This window comes from Sphaeramia orbicularis, chromosome 3 (genome assembly GCF_902148855.1).
Source record: "Sphaeramia orbicularis chromosome 3, fSphaOr1.1, whole genome shotgun sequence".
NCBI lineage: Eukaryota > Metazoa > Chordata > Actinopteri > Kurtiformes > Apogonidae > Sphaeramia > Sphaeramia orbicularis.
Window position 1 is genome coordinate 4414564 of NC_043959.1, and position 16378 is coordinate 4430941.

The 16378-nt window shown below is 38.2% G+C and overlaps 1 protein-coding gene across 1 annotated transcript in view; it reads right to left on the reverse strand.

Annotated features, from left to right (window-relative positions):
• neo1a (neogenin 1a) overlaps nucleotides 1–16378 on the reverse strand; it is a 244433-nt gene that overhangs the window by 137437 nt on the left and 90618 nt on the right.

Sequence of the window (16378 nt, forward strand, 5' to 3'; positions counted from 1 at the left end):
CCCGAAGAAAAGTAAGACTAGTAGAAGTTACGTAGTGAAATTCGAATTAATTAATGCAGAAAGAAGCAAAATGCCACAGTGTAGTGCCTACAGAGAGCTGCAGTAGATGTATCAGAGCCAAAGAAGCACATTTTTAATTAATATGTTTTATCAGATATCAGATTAAAAAAAATGATGCCTATAATCATAAAAATGCTGAATATCAGATCTGATCATCAGTCAAGCTGATAGTGGAACATTCCCTTCTAAATATTCAAGAAAAAGACCCGAAAATAACTCTTCTCTCATTGGTAATACTGAAATTATTAAGGGATATTTATGGTACAATTAATTCTGACCTGTAATTTATAACCACAATTATAAAAGAGCAGGATCTGTTCTTTGGCAGTGATACACAAGAGAAAAAATGCAAATATGTCAGGTATTTCATACAAGCAGCCTCACTGTTCAGCATAATTTACCTTTTAAACTCTGCGTGGGTGTTTGCTTCAAATTATATCTCAGTGCAGCTCAGGTAGAGCAAAAGATAGTTCATGCATCAGTGAACAGTTTCCTCCACATAACACAGGGTCTGCTGCTCCTATTTGGAAAAAATATCAGCACGGGGTTTTGTGGTACTGTGTTGAGTGTGTTTTGAGTGCAGACAGACAGGCAGAATGGCTGCTGACAAGTTATTCTGAAATATGATGGGATTCTAATGGGGACTATGCATGTACTCCAGTGAGGATGTACACAAGGGTAAGTGTATGTGTGAGCGCCGTCAGCCTGGGAGCAGCAGATGTTTCTGAAGACACAGCTGTAGCACAGGGTGATGATGTCACTCAACATGGCCAGGGACATTCATCATCGTTTACCTCGTCACAAGGTGTGATGGGGTGGCAAATTAACATCAGTTAGCAGTCCTGCACCCATGGCCCACACCCCACTTCCCACCTTCCAAACACAACATCTCAAGGATTAAAATTACAATATCAGATTCATTTATCCAACGTGTAGACACTTCAAGTTTACATTTGGGACTGGCATAACAATGACAAGTTCAGAGTTTATGAAGAGGGCAGAATATTGATTAGCATATCTGACCAAAAGATCCTGGCCAGGTCGGGGGGGCCAACAGATCTTGCCCCCCGATCACCACCAAAATTTAATCCTTTGTTCCTTGTGCCAGTCTCAACATTTCCTGAAAATTTCATCAAAACCCAGCCATAACTTTTTGAGTTATCTTGCTAACAAACAAACAGACAAACCCCAATGAAAACATAACCTCCGCCTTTCCTTGGCAGAAGTAATAAATAAATTGGAGTCAAGGTTATTATCGTTAACGAAAACGAACGAAATGACGAAAACTAAAATTGAAAAAACATTTTTGTTAACTGAAATTAATAAAAACTCTAATTAAAAGAAAAAAATGATAACTAACTGAAACTGTATCGTGAGCTTACAAAACTAACTAAAACGTATAAAAATTATGGATACAATTCTCTTCGTTTTCGTCTTTGTCAATGTCGGATTGATATGAAATTAATTCATTTCGCTCCAGCAGTTTGAGCTGGTGACACCATACGACACTTCACAGTCTGTCATGTCTGGTCACTGGTGGTTTCCAGTGGTCTTCTGGTCCCCACTCTACCTGGAACATACAGACTAAAGCTGGGACACAGCAGCACAGTCCTGTCTGGGGTTTACTTTAGTGATGAGTGGGGTCTGTTTTGTTTTTTTTTTTTTTGGCGTACCCTGTGTGTGCGCGTGAGTGACAGAGACAGAGCAGAGCTAAAGGACAGAGTCAGACAGGACTAGCATCCAGGTTAAAACTGGAGAGTTTATCACCATGAAAAGACCTTCCAAGCCCTGAACTGCACAGTTTAGAAGAGGAGAAAAGAGGAGGATGAAAACTAATCCAATTACAGAGGTATGGAACCTGTTAGAATGTTAAAAAATGTTTGATGTTACTAGCTACAGCTAGCTGAACTGAAGCAAAGTTGGCTAATAATGGAACTGGAGATGATTAAGAGATGAGAGATCTGCTAAGGTGTGGTTTACTGATGAGGAACTGGGTTATATATGTTTATAAGTGGTTTATTTATATATGTTTCTGTCTGCTTTAACTGCTGGTTAGCTGGTTTATAATATGTTCCTATCTGCTTTAACTGCTGGTTAGCTGGTTTATATATGTTTCTATCTGCTTTAACTGCTGGTTAGCTGGTTATATATGTTTCTATCTGCTTTAACTGCTGGTTAGCTGGTTATATATGTTTCTATCTGCTTTAACTGCTGGTTAGCTGGTTTATAATAGGTTCCTATCTGCTTTAACTGCTGGTTAGCTGGTTTATATATGTTTCTATCTACTTTAACTGCTGGTTAGCTGGTTTATATATGTTTCTATCTGCTTTAACTGCTGGTTAGCTGGTTATATATGTTTCTATCTGCTTTAACTGCTGGTTAGCTGGTTTATAATAGGTTCCTATCTGCTTTAACTGCTGGTTAGCTGGTTTATATATGTTTCTATCTGCTTTAACTGCTGGTTAGCTGGTTTATAATAGGTTCCTATCTGCTTTAACTGCTGGTTAGCTGGTTTATATATGTTTCTATCTGCTTTAACTGCTGGTTAGCTGGTTATATATGTTTCTATCTGGTTTAACTGCTGGCTGCTTTGTGCATCTCCTCTCATGCCTTGCACATCTTCGCATTGTTTCACGTAAGTGACGTTGTGTATGGATTGCACCCCCCCTCAACCTGCTATAGGGAATTTATACATTGTACGGTACATTGTGTCTCTGCTCAGTCCATGTGCCGCCCTAACCCCACCCCCAAATAAAGTGTCCAGGGTAACCCATATCCGTGCCTCACTAATTTCTTTGAATAGGATGATGAGGAAGATAAAATATATGAAATAACTAAAACTAATACTAAAACTAATACTAAAACTAAACTAAACTAAACTAAACTAAAACTAAGCATTCAGAAAAAAACAATAACTAATAAAAACTAACAAACCTGCTCTAAAAACTAATTAAAACTAACTGAATAAGAGAAAAAAAAGTCAAAACTAATTAAAACTAAACTATAATTAAAAATCCAAAACTATTATAACCTTGATTGGAGTCTGATCAAGTTGCATCAAGTTATTCTGATAGTAAACAAACACAGAGTGCAATGCATGATGGACAGTCACACAACACTACTAGGTTAAAACGAACTGCAGATCAAGCTGAAGTAAGTGAAAAACAGCCTTGTACTAACTAAGGTAAAGAGTTCACAGACCAACTCGGCCACAGAGAGTGATATACAGTCCACGAATCCTAAAACAACCTGTGTGGAAACATTCTGATTTTACTCAAGTGCACACCAAAATTGTGGAACCACAAGATAAAATCGTAAGCAAAGTACACTTGGACAAACCATTTATTCTGTCAGACTTAAAACCAGACCCTCAGATGATACGGGAGTTCAACATCATGTAGATTTCACCACCTCACCAGTCGTTGGTGTTGACGTCAATCTACTGCACTTAATACACTGACTTCTACACCCACGAATAAAAGACACATGATAACAACAGATCCACAAGGTGCATCAGTATTTAGGACAGTTGTTGTATTGGTTTAAAGTCGTATGGCCAAAATACACAAAAATAAATATCTGAATAGTTCAAACCTGTCCGTTTATAACAAACAATGTTATTTTAGACCAATTTTGACAGCACTAGGTGTTCTATCAGAGATAATGGACATGCAGGATTTTGAAAACATTTTGACCTAGGAGTCTATTTAAACCCAACAGTATTGTGAACATGTCATAGTAGCTTTTGTGAGCATTGTAGCAATTTATAACTGTTTCGAATTGAATGTCCCTCTCTCCTCAGTGCCACTAAATCAAAACTATCACCACTGAACCTTCACATTGCAGCCTTCATTTATATAATTGCATAGGTTGACATTGCGATTGTGTCTGAATTAATTGGAGAGTTACACTGGGTAATGTATGATAATATTATACCTGTGGATTTGTATCTTCGAAGATGGCTGATTATTTGGAGGAGTAATTCTACAAATCAAATATTTTTCTCTTACCCACATCTTTTCAGAGATGGTCCAGTAAGTCTCAATAAGAAGCCAAACACCTTCACTCATATTTCAACTAGGGATCTGACATAATGAGGAAGACCAATGCCTTCATGCAGACATAAAATAACACATTGTCAAAGTTCATTACCCATGAGGTGGACAAGTCTGGTTTACCACTGACTCCAATGGAACGAACAGCACCACAAAGAGACACATCAGACAGTGTGGACACATAATGTAAATATTTAGCAGGGTGCAAGAAGCTACTTAAATTGAGGATCACACAGTGGTTAACAATGTTCATCCCTTGGTGACCAATTCAATTTTTTACAATCTACTAATAGGTGTACTGTTTATTTATTGTAAATTTGCAAATATGAAATGATATTAACCATGGCCCCTTTTCTCCAAACAGAGATGTGGAGAAAAAGAAAAAAAAAATTAATAATAAAATTAGCAATAGTGGGGAAGACAGACTACTCAATCACTCAAACCTAATGGAAAAGGATGCAGCAGATCTCCAAAACACCTGGATGTCCTGACAGCATGGCATTAGCAATTAGTCCAATCCATCTGCAGTGCAATGCTTTCACACCAAGCAGATGCTATGTTCAAAGCCTCTGAACAGAATCAACTACTGTTATGAGTCTTAATTGTATAAGCTATGCATTTGTGCAGCTTGTAACACCCCATAATGTTAATTTCCAGAAAATGTGATAAAATTTGTACCCAACTAGTCTAATAAAAAAACCATCATGTAATAACTTGTATTAACTTGATCAGTAATTGGATAAAATATCCTGATTGTCATCATAATAACATTTTTCCTTCTGAGACGGTAAGTGCAAAAACTACAAATGAGAATTGGGGCCACAATGAAGATTTTAAAAAGTATCTTTCAGTTAAGTCATAATGTTATGAAAACTGAAAACTGTGATTCTATGAGTGAAAAGCCACATGAACATGTGAAAATTACCAGCTGAACAAGTGAAAAATTAAGCAGAGCTTACCAATACCCCCACCCAGTCACTTTGCCCTTTCTGTTCACTGATACCTACGTACCCAGGGATTGATTTTGAGTCTTAACTTTCAATTTTTTCAAAAACTTTTAAAAAAATTTGTAAAAAAAATAAAAATAAATAATAAATACTTTTTTTTTTTTTTAAATGTAATTCTGGCATCAAACTGTGCACTGACCCTACCCTTGTGGTAAAGAACGTGTCAAATGTGAAAATAATCAGGTGAATAGTGTCCAAGAAATGGGATAAACCAAAATCTAGGATGGACAGACAGAGTTCCTGGTAAGTCTTCTTTAAGTCCTAAAGGACTAAATATTTCATTACCTGTGAAACAGAACTAAAGCACAATTTAAGGAAATGCTCCAGACTGTTCCTGTGACATTCTTGCATATTTATGAGTGTAATCTCATGAAATTATGAGTATTTTTTCTTGAAATAGTAGGAATTTATTCTCAAAAATGAAGGACTTTTGTAAAGTTTATTTGTCATTATTTTGCCCTCTTTAGTTATTATTTGTTTGTATTCTATTTTTCTTTCTATTACATGAATTATTTTCATCTATGCATGTGAGGGCTCACACATTGTACCCCTCTTTCAAAAAAGATGATCATCATATTTGATGATGATTTAATTTTCAAAATGTTATGAATATTCTTGAAATATCTATAATTTTTAGTCTTCGTGTGACTAATCCTCCCTCACACAAAGACACTAATTTAAATACAGTACATGTAGTGTTTGTACATGAATGAAAAATCCCATTTGACACTGGCTTCATGCTTGTTAACTGTTCAGTATTACATAAAGTGGAATGTATTGTGATGCTTCTGGATTCCAGTTTCTGACAACTGAATGTTTTTTACTCCTCTTTGGATCGTGGACAAAACAATTTTCAAGGGAATTATCTTGGGTTTTGGGAAACACTAATCAGTATCTTTCATCACTTTCTAACACTTCTCCGACCAATCAACTTATTCCATTGATCAAAAGGGTTCAACCAAGTGAAATGTAGAGCAGAGTTTCTTTTAGATTTTCAGAAAAATATCACATTACTGAGAGCTAACCAGCCACATCTAGAGTTGTCGGGCACATTAAGACAATGCTCATTTGTCCTGCTTGTCCTTTTTAATGCTAATACAAGGTGGCCACAAGGGAACACACTGGTTAGCATATTTTTGCTTGGCTCAAGGTCAACCCGTAGCTTCAAAAGACTCAATATATACAGTATGTCCCCCATATAAACATAATATTTGATGCATAAGGCATATTTCAGCCTTCTCTTTGCTGTTGTTGTTCCCGGCTGCAAATCTAACAATAGGAGAGACCTGAGTGTTGAAATGCAGCACAGAGGCTGAAAGGTGAGGTGGAAGGGGGATAAAAGTGTTGTCAGCGTATACGACATGATGTGGTAGTGCTGTTGTGCTGTCTGTGTGCGAATGAGACAAACAGAGAAAGAGAGCGTATGTGAATAAACAGTAGGAGAGATACCCATCACTGACCTTGGAGCACAAGTTATTCTGCAGCCTGGAAGAATGCGCACTCTCACAGCATCACACGCCGATGCAGCAGGAACGCACAAAAACCCATTCTATAACAACACACATCAACACTCACAGCAGGGTGCCTCAGCTGCAACACCACAAGCTTTTTCTTTTTTTTTTTAATCATCAATCAAGCCTCATCAGACTCAACTCAGTGAGTCAAAAAGCCTCCATGTCATTCTGAATTCACAAATGTGAGTGAGAGCATGCATATGCACACACAGATCTGGAATCTGATGCCTCTACAGCTCGTCTCCGCCAAGCAAAGAGCCGTGAAGGAGTGGCACGGCGTGGAGAGGGGAAGTCTGAGCACAATCCCCAGGGCCCTTCCACACAGAGTTCAGGGCGGCTTAGTCATAGGAGGACCCTCCTCATCCCCCGTTCAGGAAGACCTGCATGGTGACAGTTCTCCACATTAAGGCTACCTCTAACCCAATCATTTAGTTCCAGTCATTAGGGGACTTGTTGGCACACACTCAAAATATTAATTTCTCCAGCGGTAAAGTACAGAAAAATGCAAAAGTGTAACAATCAGCCCTTAAACTATACATTTACATTCAAACTGTTCCCCACAAATGTAAAAGCAAGTAATAAGCAAAGAGTCAATGTACATATAATTAATGTTTTTCAACATGATGTAACAGCCACATTAGGGTTGGCTGATATGACTATAGGTTTGGTTATGACTTTTACACACTCTGTTCTATCCTGACTGTGTTATTGTGCTAATTTAGAGCCTTAAAAGCTTCCATTTAGTGTAGTCTTGTTTGTATTTGTTGAGAGTACAGTATGGTAATTCTAAAATCATCTTTCATAGCTGAATTTCTAGAGCAATTATGCTGTTGTGATATACCATATACAATTAGCATAAAAGAAAATTACACAAACTGTGATACAAGATTTTGGGAGAATTACCCACTCCTCATCACCGTTATAGCAGATGTAGAGAGAATTGCACATCAAGTTTAAGATGCAGAAACTGAGATTTAGCCTCCCTGGTTGGTACAAAGACTTGATGAAATATTTATACGACTTATCTAAAGTTATGGCAAACAGCCACATTAGATGGATAACTTTAACTAGGCTACTTACATGCTTCAGTCTGAATCTGCATTTCCCTTTCTTGTGGTCACCTTTACTCAGTCAAACTCAACACCACTTCAGATGTTGTGCTGGCACATGGAGTTAAGTACTAACCAACCTGTGAATGATAATGTCCATCCATGACTGGCTGGGTGACTGTTGATCAATAGTATTTTTTTTTCTTCTAACCTCAATATAATAATGATATTCAGAAGCATGAAAAACCAGTAGGCGATAAGTCAGGCCAATGCCATCCCACCCAAACTCCAAATATTGCATCCTGCATACCCAATTAGAAATACTTAATCACTACTAACAAATACAACAAGTTGGTACTGGTGCTGAATGATCATACCACCTCTATTTGTCACCACCTTCTTTGGAGTTGGAGTGGTTTTCCCTTAAGACTCTTCTCTTCAACTGACATCTGGTTGAACATTAAAGCACAGCCATTTCCCAGATTGGTCTTAGGAGCGATTATAACCTTCAATTTTCCCATCTACTGGTTTATCACAGTCACTTCTTGCTCATAAATGACATGACCTTTCACATTTAGAGACTGTGTTGAAGCCGGTCTGAATAGGCTAGAAGAAGAACAGCTCTTCAAATAGAGAAATAAAGGTCCTCTCGGTCATTATGAACTATGCTATATTTTTATCTCCGTGTAATATCTGCCAACCATTAAACATGTTTTTACGTCATATAAGCTCTGAGTGACAGTGAGTGATAAATCTTGTAATCTAAAAGCAAAGCAACCATATATATGCAAATGTACTTTCCATTAAGGACTGTCAAGCACATGAAGACTTATTTTACCGCTGAAATATATCAATGAATCAACCACAAATAATGGAAGATGGGAAACTGGGAGCCACTAGGATTCTTCTTTCAAATTGTTCACCAACACAAAAAGGCTTTTTTGAGAATGTCCAAATCAGCGAGCTGGAAGGGAGAGACAGACTGTGGCACAGAAATGGAGTGGAAGCAGAGACAGAGATGCTTTTGGAGGTGTCACCTATCACACCCTGCATGTGACCCTTTCACTGTCCTTCGCCACTGCCGCCTTTATACCAGTGATGCCGATGGAAGCCGACTCAGATGGTGCAAAAAAAGTCAATCCGTAAATAATATTGGTCTCTGAAGCATAAGAAACCAAGATGCTCACTAACTGAACACTTCGCACTTTCTTTCGTTTTCTTCAGCACTCTCCATCTGTGCCCAAGGCGAGGTGTTCTTTCATTGCAGAATAAGCAATGAAACACACACCACTGCACCATATTTCTGTGTCCTCTGCAGATTAAAATATGCATTTAAACATATTTTATTTACTTCTAAGGAAGAAATTCTAATATTTTTGTTGTCACCTTGGAGTAACACAATCATTAAATTGACTGGATCTTTAAAAGATTGTCATAAAAACCAACATATAGTTATACCAACATCATCATCTTCACCACATATTGAGAAAAAATGGAAGGGCTCTGGCGTCAAAAGGATATCATTATCTCAATATTATTTTGCCGAAACTATTGTTTCGTTGAAGAGAAGGTGTCAAGACAAGTGGTCTTGAATATGAAAAGTGACGTCTTGCTAAAGCGTATCTAAAATTTCCCCACTCAGTCACACGCTTATGCCGACCCGTGTGTCTGATGAATACAGAGGTGTGTTTGAAAAGATTTTCCTGAGGCGCAGGGAGTTGTCGAAAAAAAGAAAAAATCCTTAGAGTCAAGGCTCTTTCAGGTTTCAAAAGCCCTATGAAGCCAAATTTAGCTTTGAAATATGGGGACGTTTCATAATGAAAACCCCAAAATGCCTCATGCATGCTCACTTGGACCAGTACTGGAGATAAAAGGCTAATGCAGATGAGAACGCTGGTCCACGGCGGCATAGGTATCTCTATCTGTTGCAGCTCAAGGACGGACACACGGACAGTGAATGTCAATGAGGGAGGGAAGGACCTTTTACAGATTTCAGTTGAGCTCTGCAACAGTAATAAAACACACAGGGTGTTTATTACCTTTTTTTTTTTTAAATTCACATGTGATCTTTGCCATTTGCATCTGTCCTATGAGGCCTGTAAGGAGCCTTCTATCCTCAAGGCTTGACTCAATGATACACCTTGACTTATGGAACTGAAAGGGTGTTTTATTGGTTAGTGATATGGTTTTCCTGTGAACAAACTTCTCCTGAATATGTTTAACTTTTCCAGGGCTTGCTGCTGCACATACACTAGTTACACAGTTGTGTGCTGCATCACAAGTAGGCCTACAATCAGCTCACTGTCTCACCTGATTACATCATTTCATAATTTAGTCAAAAGGCGTTTGACTAAATTTGTTTTTGTTAAAGCACCGTGAGGTGATGCTACTTATTCAGTCACACTCACTGCTAAACCATAAGTTAATGAGAACATTATAATGCAATTGCATTGAGGAAATTAAACAATACTAATCCAGGCCTTGCTGATGGTAAAGTTGTGGAAGAAGTGAGTAGAGGCAGTACTGGGCTCAAGCTGAGTTATCTCTGCATGTAGGGTATGTGATTTTGACTGATTTTTTTGATGAACTTATTAAATTTGATTGATAGGATGGGCATCAGAAGGACAGCTCTATCTAAAATGGTAAATCACCTACATTTGAAAATTACTCAAATTACAGCATGTCTTAAGTTTCATCATGGAAACATGTTATCTTGAGTCTCTGATTCTTAGATACTTATTTGAAGTCTACTCTCCATACAGCTGTAGCTGTTGAGAGGCAATTCAAAATTATATGTGTCACAAATATTATGCTACTCACGTACAAGTGGATATTTTAGAGCAGATGGCAGCTAGGCATCTATAAAAAACAAAACACTCAAGCTGATTAACATGTCACACTATCAGCCAAATTTTCACTGAAGCCATGATTCTATCCTTGGAGTGTAAAGTGAAAAGAAACCGCTGATGCTGTTTATGTGGTGAAGAATCATCACGGACAAACAGATACCTCCCACATGGTGGACAATGCCCTGTGTGGTGCTCTGAATGGGAGTTCAGATTGGTGTGGAAGTGTGGAAGTGGATGGGGAGCAGTGGGCCCGAAAACACAGAGGAGCTGGGTGAGTTAGGGAAGTCATTATGCACAAAGAGTTTATCTTTATCTGCTGACTGCAGCAGTCAATTATCACTCTCATTAGAACATAGCAATTGTGCCAGCCAAAGCATAGCACAGAAACAGTCTGAAAATGGTCCGAGTGCAATTGGACAGTACACTTTAATTTGGAATTGTAAATGTAGCTTCACTGTAGCGAAGAAACTGTCCCCTGGAATTTGGATTTTTTTTCCACACATGCTCTAAACAGCAGGCAAAATGGCACAAAGCCAATGTGAATGTAAAAATTATGTCTTCATCCCAGACAAAACACAACCTTGAAAAAAAGTTGATTTGTAGTTAATACTAAAGATAATATCAGCTTGAAATGGAAGTTGATGAGGAAATATTTCATAGTGTAAAACCACCGACTGCCACTAGATGTTGACTCTACTATTATGTCTCTGAATAAGGAATTATTCTAGTCACATCCACTTTATTTGGTGGTCTCTTTGTAATTCATGACTGAATTAAATAGGATTTTAGATTTACTAGAAGCCTTGATGTCTATAATTGACAGGCTGACATGTATCTTTCCTGTTTCAACAGCTTGGCTGTAGCTCTGGTTAAGTTTAATAATACCATTTACCCTTACTCAATTCCACTTCCAATACCCCACTGGTTGGTAAAACTTGGCTACTGTTAGCATTAATTGCATACAATTAATGTCAACTAATATGCTAATTAGGTCAAACTCATCACTGTTCCCCCGCTCCACCACTGTCATCCAAAAATGATCTTTTCTCATTAAAAAAAAACAAACATTCAATACTCAATAAACATGTCCATCAACCAAGGGAGTCTAGGTACTCACACTTCTTTTATGCTTCTGACAAGTTACATGGTTTATTATAATGCATTATTATTATTATGGGTGTACTATTATAATGTGCCAATATGTGCAGTTGCAGTCCTTGTAGTTTGTGAAAAATAAAATATTCCCATGCTGATCCTTGAAGTTAAGTTGTCAACAAATTAAAGACTAAAGCTCAAGCTGGCCAATGGCACATCACAGGCAGGAGAAGAATTTCAGAAATATAAGACGACGATTCAACATTTGGGTGTACATTCCCACGCATACACACACACCGGGTGCTGAGGTGTCTGGAGAGAAGAGATATGGCCGCCTCCATCAGCCTCTCCACCTACCCACTGGACCTAATCAGTCAGTGAATACACAGAAAATGGAGGTTGTCATCTACCTCCAGCCGTCAGACTCCCCGCTGACACTTTTCGACTGAACCGTCCTCTTTTACTCCAGCTCCAACCAACACTTCCCACCTCATATTTTCTCTGCCCTGAGTCCTGTTTCTTCATCTATTCCACAGCCTCATCTCTGCAACTGACTGGAACAGCTGAAATACGGTGTTTTGCTTTTTTAAACAACACTTTACTTATTTTCCTCTTTGATTCCTTATGCTCCAAGGGTAGCGGAATATTTTCATTTTTCAGCTCAACATATGATTAATGCACCTCTGCAGAATCACGGGCCTGTTACACTTTCTCCTTCACAGCTTTATCTACAGTCTCTCCCATCTTGTCCTCCTTGCATGTGCCAGACAGATGGAAATCAGGGTAATGGGCTCTGCTGTGACCCTGACCCGGCTTCCAGGTCAGAACTATTCGTCATGGCAACAACCCCAGCACTCAGCAGCAAGGCAGTACATAATTGGTCATAAGGGGGAAGCGTCTGCATGTGGACATGTGCATGGTGCTATTGGCTTGGTTAAGGCCACATCTGCCCTAAGGATGGTACTATAAACCCATACACTGCTGGAATGTACTATTTTTGAACAGCCACACTGAAGAATATTGAAATTGGGCCTGCCACAATCATTGCATCTTCTCAATACAGCAATTATTTGATAATCACAGTTATTTTGCAAATGTGATTGTGATAATATGCTGCAATAATTACATCCATCATTTCATTGTCAACTAATACATTAATCGTCAACTGATTTGGTAATTGATAGGTTTGATTACTCTTGTGAAATAAAGCCACTTCTAACATTTAATTTTTTCCGTTTCTTTCCTTGGGATGCACATTTTAATAAAACATTAGAGGATGTGCAATTGATATTTAATCATCCTCTGACAATTTATAGACCAAACAATCAATCAACGTATGAAGAAAGTATGAGGAATGACATGAGGAATCAACAGTAAAACAATCATTACTAACAGGCCTAATTGAGATAATCCTCTCCATTCATATTCTCACCAAGATTTCCACATTCTTTTTAATCATTTGACTCGCTGTTTTTCATCTCATGTATTTCATCTCAGGTATGTCACGGTGGGTAACTTGTTTGTATATGTGATTTATCATTTGTCAAATCTGCTTAGTCAAAAAAGTAAATAGAAGTTGTGTTTTTATTCATGTGTTCCAGTTAAGTCACAATCTACAGTCTTAATCAGTTTTGTCACTTCTTATAAAACATAGTTAAGTTCCAACCAACCTTTCCTCTCGTTTTCTCTGGTTTCTGAAGGTTTGGCTATGTGATGAAGTATTTTTGTTGTTATTTGACTATTAACTCTGCATTATTGTATCATTTTGGACTGAAATTATGACTATATTAACAGTGTCTAGATGAAGTAAACTAGCCCACATTTTTTTGTATAGACTGCTGTAGTGTTTCCATTAATTTCCTAGACTGTGGCCTAATTTTTCCTCTAGGAGTTTTATGGTGAATCTAAAATATGTTCACACTATCATTACTTTAACACAGAGGTGTCAAACTCATTTTAGTTTATGGCCACATTCAGCCCAATGTGATCTGAAGTGGGTAAAATAACCTATAAATAATAATCCAAAATTTGGAGTTCTCATTATTTATGCTATTATGTTATTATTTTACTTGATATCAAATTGAGTTTTACGTGACACCTTTGACTATAAATATTTTGAGAAATCTTTGCACCTCTGAAATTCATCCCGCTGGCCAGATTGGGCCCTTTGGTCCGGCCGGTTTTGGCCCACAGGCCGCATGTTTGACATTACCTCACCTTTACTCTGAGTTTTCATGAACATCTACATGATCAGTAAATTAAATATAGAAAAACACCTCATTTTCACAGAAAAATGCAAAACACAGAGGATAATATTATAATAAATGGTGATAAATCACAGGGTTAAATGGAGAGAAAAATTAATTTGGGAACTGCCAAAAAAGTAGCGCTGGGTTTTATATCTCGTTCACTTTTCCTGTTCTAATCAGAAAACCTCACAAATATCTACAACACCTATCATCTGGGGGTAAGTGGAGCATGTTGATTACCCAGCATGCCCCAGTATGTCAACCCTCCTTTCTCTCATCTTGTGGTCTCTATCATTTATACTGTTTATCAGTATAACATCTTCAGTTGTTTGTGTTATCAGCCAAACATAACAACAGAGTATTCATTTGTTTATGATGCATAAATATTATTCATGTCACATAATAATTCCTGCAATGTTGCAGTGAGATGTGGATCAAAGCATTTTTTATGCTCATGAGGCTGTCTGACAACAGAAACATGAAAAGCAGATCAGAGACACCTGCTCTACACGTCTAGCTATAGGCAACAGAAAATATGGCAGCAGCCTCTTCTAAACATTATTCCTAAACAGCAACAAACTTTTCACATTAACATTAGAGGAGAATTTTCCTGTTTGGTGTTGGTATAACAGCAGCTCATAGTAACCTATACAAAAGGCACTTTGTCAAGTGGAATTGATCTCTTGGTGTGGCGGAGTGTCATTGGGGGGGGGTCGGTTTCTGTTCAGCACTGTTAAGGAAAGAAAATAACTACATTGCAACTGCATTTAATAATTTAATAATAACATTTAATAAAGAAAATTGTATTAATTATCGAGTCTTTATACACTCAATAACAGTCATCTGCAGTGCAATGACTCTGAATGTCTCTGGCAAAGCATTTCAGGGACTTTGTCCAAGTACAGTAACCGTCGCACATACGCAAATGAGCAGTTGATCTGGTAGTGACAGGCAGCAGAACCAACCAATAAAGATGGAGGACGGTACCACTGCCACCACTGTTCTATGTTGTTAAACCTTAAAATTTTAAATTCAAGACTTTAATATGCCTAACCTAATGTGTAATAGTGATTTCCTGATCTGGATTTTTTTGCTTCCAATCCAATCTGAATTTTTTTAGGATTAATTTGCCGATACCGATCCAATACCATCCAATTCTGACTTTTACAATGAAATTTTTATTTGAATTTGGAGTCATTATTTATAGGTTATTATACTATTATTTTACTTGAGATCACAATTAGGCTGAATGTGGAACCTGAACTAAAACAAGTATGACACCTTTGACTCTGAATTACTTTAGTATAATTTTTGCACTTTCCAAATTTATACTGTGGGCCAAATGAGAACCTTTGGTAGGCCGGTTTTGGCCCACAGGCCAAAGCAGTTTGCCACTGCTGTAGTGCGTCTATGGACAGGTCCGTCCAGGGATTATATGGGGGTACGGTCTGTGCCATATGTTAGTGATGCGCAGATCAGTGGGATACTCGGGTCAAATAAATCCACAAAAGCCCCTTGGGTTGAAAAAAACCTGACTCGCGCATCACTACCGGACCATAAAAAGAAAGTGAAATTTATAGATGCTTGACTAATTCCTCGAAGCCTCCCACTGTTGTGCAGCTAATTTTCCTTTGCCCTAACTTCGGAAACTTTAATTTAAGGACATTTGTTTACCCCCCACCCCCCCCACCCAGAACCGGGCCCAGATTGGTCCGATCTGGTGACAAAATCCGATACAATCCTAGCTTCTAAAAGATGCCAGATTGGCAACCAATACCAATCTTTAGATCGGATCAGGACATCCCTATTGTGTAAGCCTATTATTGATTTTTTGTATCAAATGTATGCTGTGGTAGCAAGGATTCTGCCATGGCATTGTGCCACGGCAAAACCTTACCAGCAGAAGCACTGACAATTCATTTCAGCCAGAATGGTGTGTGTTACATGCAAGTGCTACATGCACATGTATAACTTTTAAAACAATGACATGGTTGATGATTTTTTTTCTGGAGGTTCCTGTGAGAATGAGATGTGTTTTTGTTTTTTTCTTGAGATTTATTACTGTTTGTTTGCCATTTTGGTGCTTTATGACTTGGGTGCAGCCACTGTGGAACAGCAAAATGGTTGAGTACAACAGCATCTGTGTGTGTGTGTGTGTGTGTGTGTGTGTGCGTGCGTGCGTGCGTGCGTGCGTGTGCGTGTGTGTGTGTGTGTATGTGTGCATGCATGCGCGCATGTGTGTACACCACTGGTTGTGTTGGAACAGGGAAGAAGTGGAGGGCTGAAAGGACAATAAAGAGAAAATGGAGGGCTGAGAGGCACTAAAAAAGGTAAAAGGAAAGGACAGGGGGTTGATTTAGGGCAATGCAAAAAAACAGAGTGAGAAATGAAAACACAGTCATGGTGTTCCTTTGAGTGTTAAAAGTTACACTGAATGACTTGGACGACTGTACAGCTCAAACAGTTCTTTCTCCTCGGGCTAAAGTGTATGTGAGTGGTT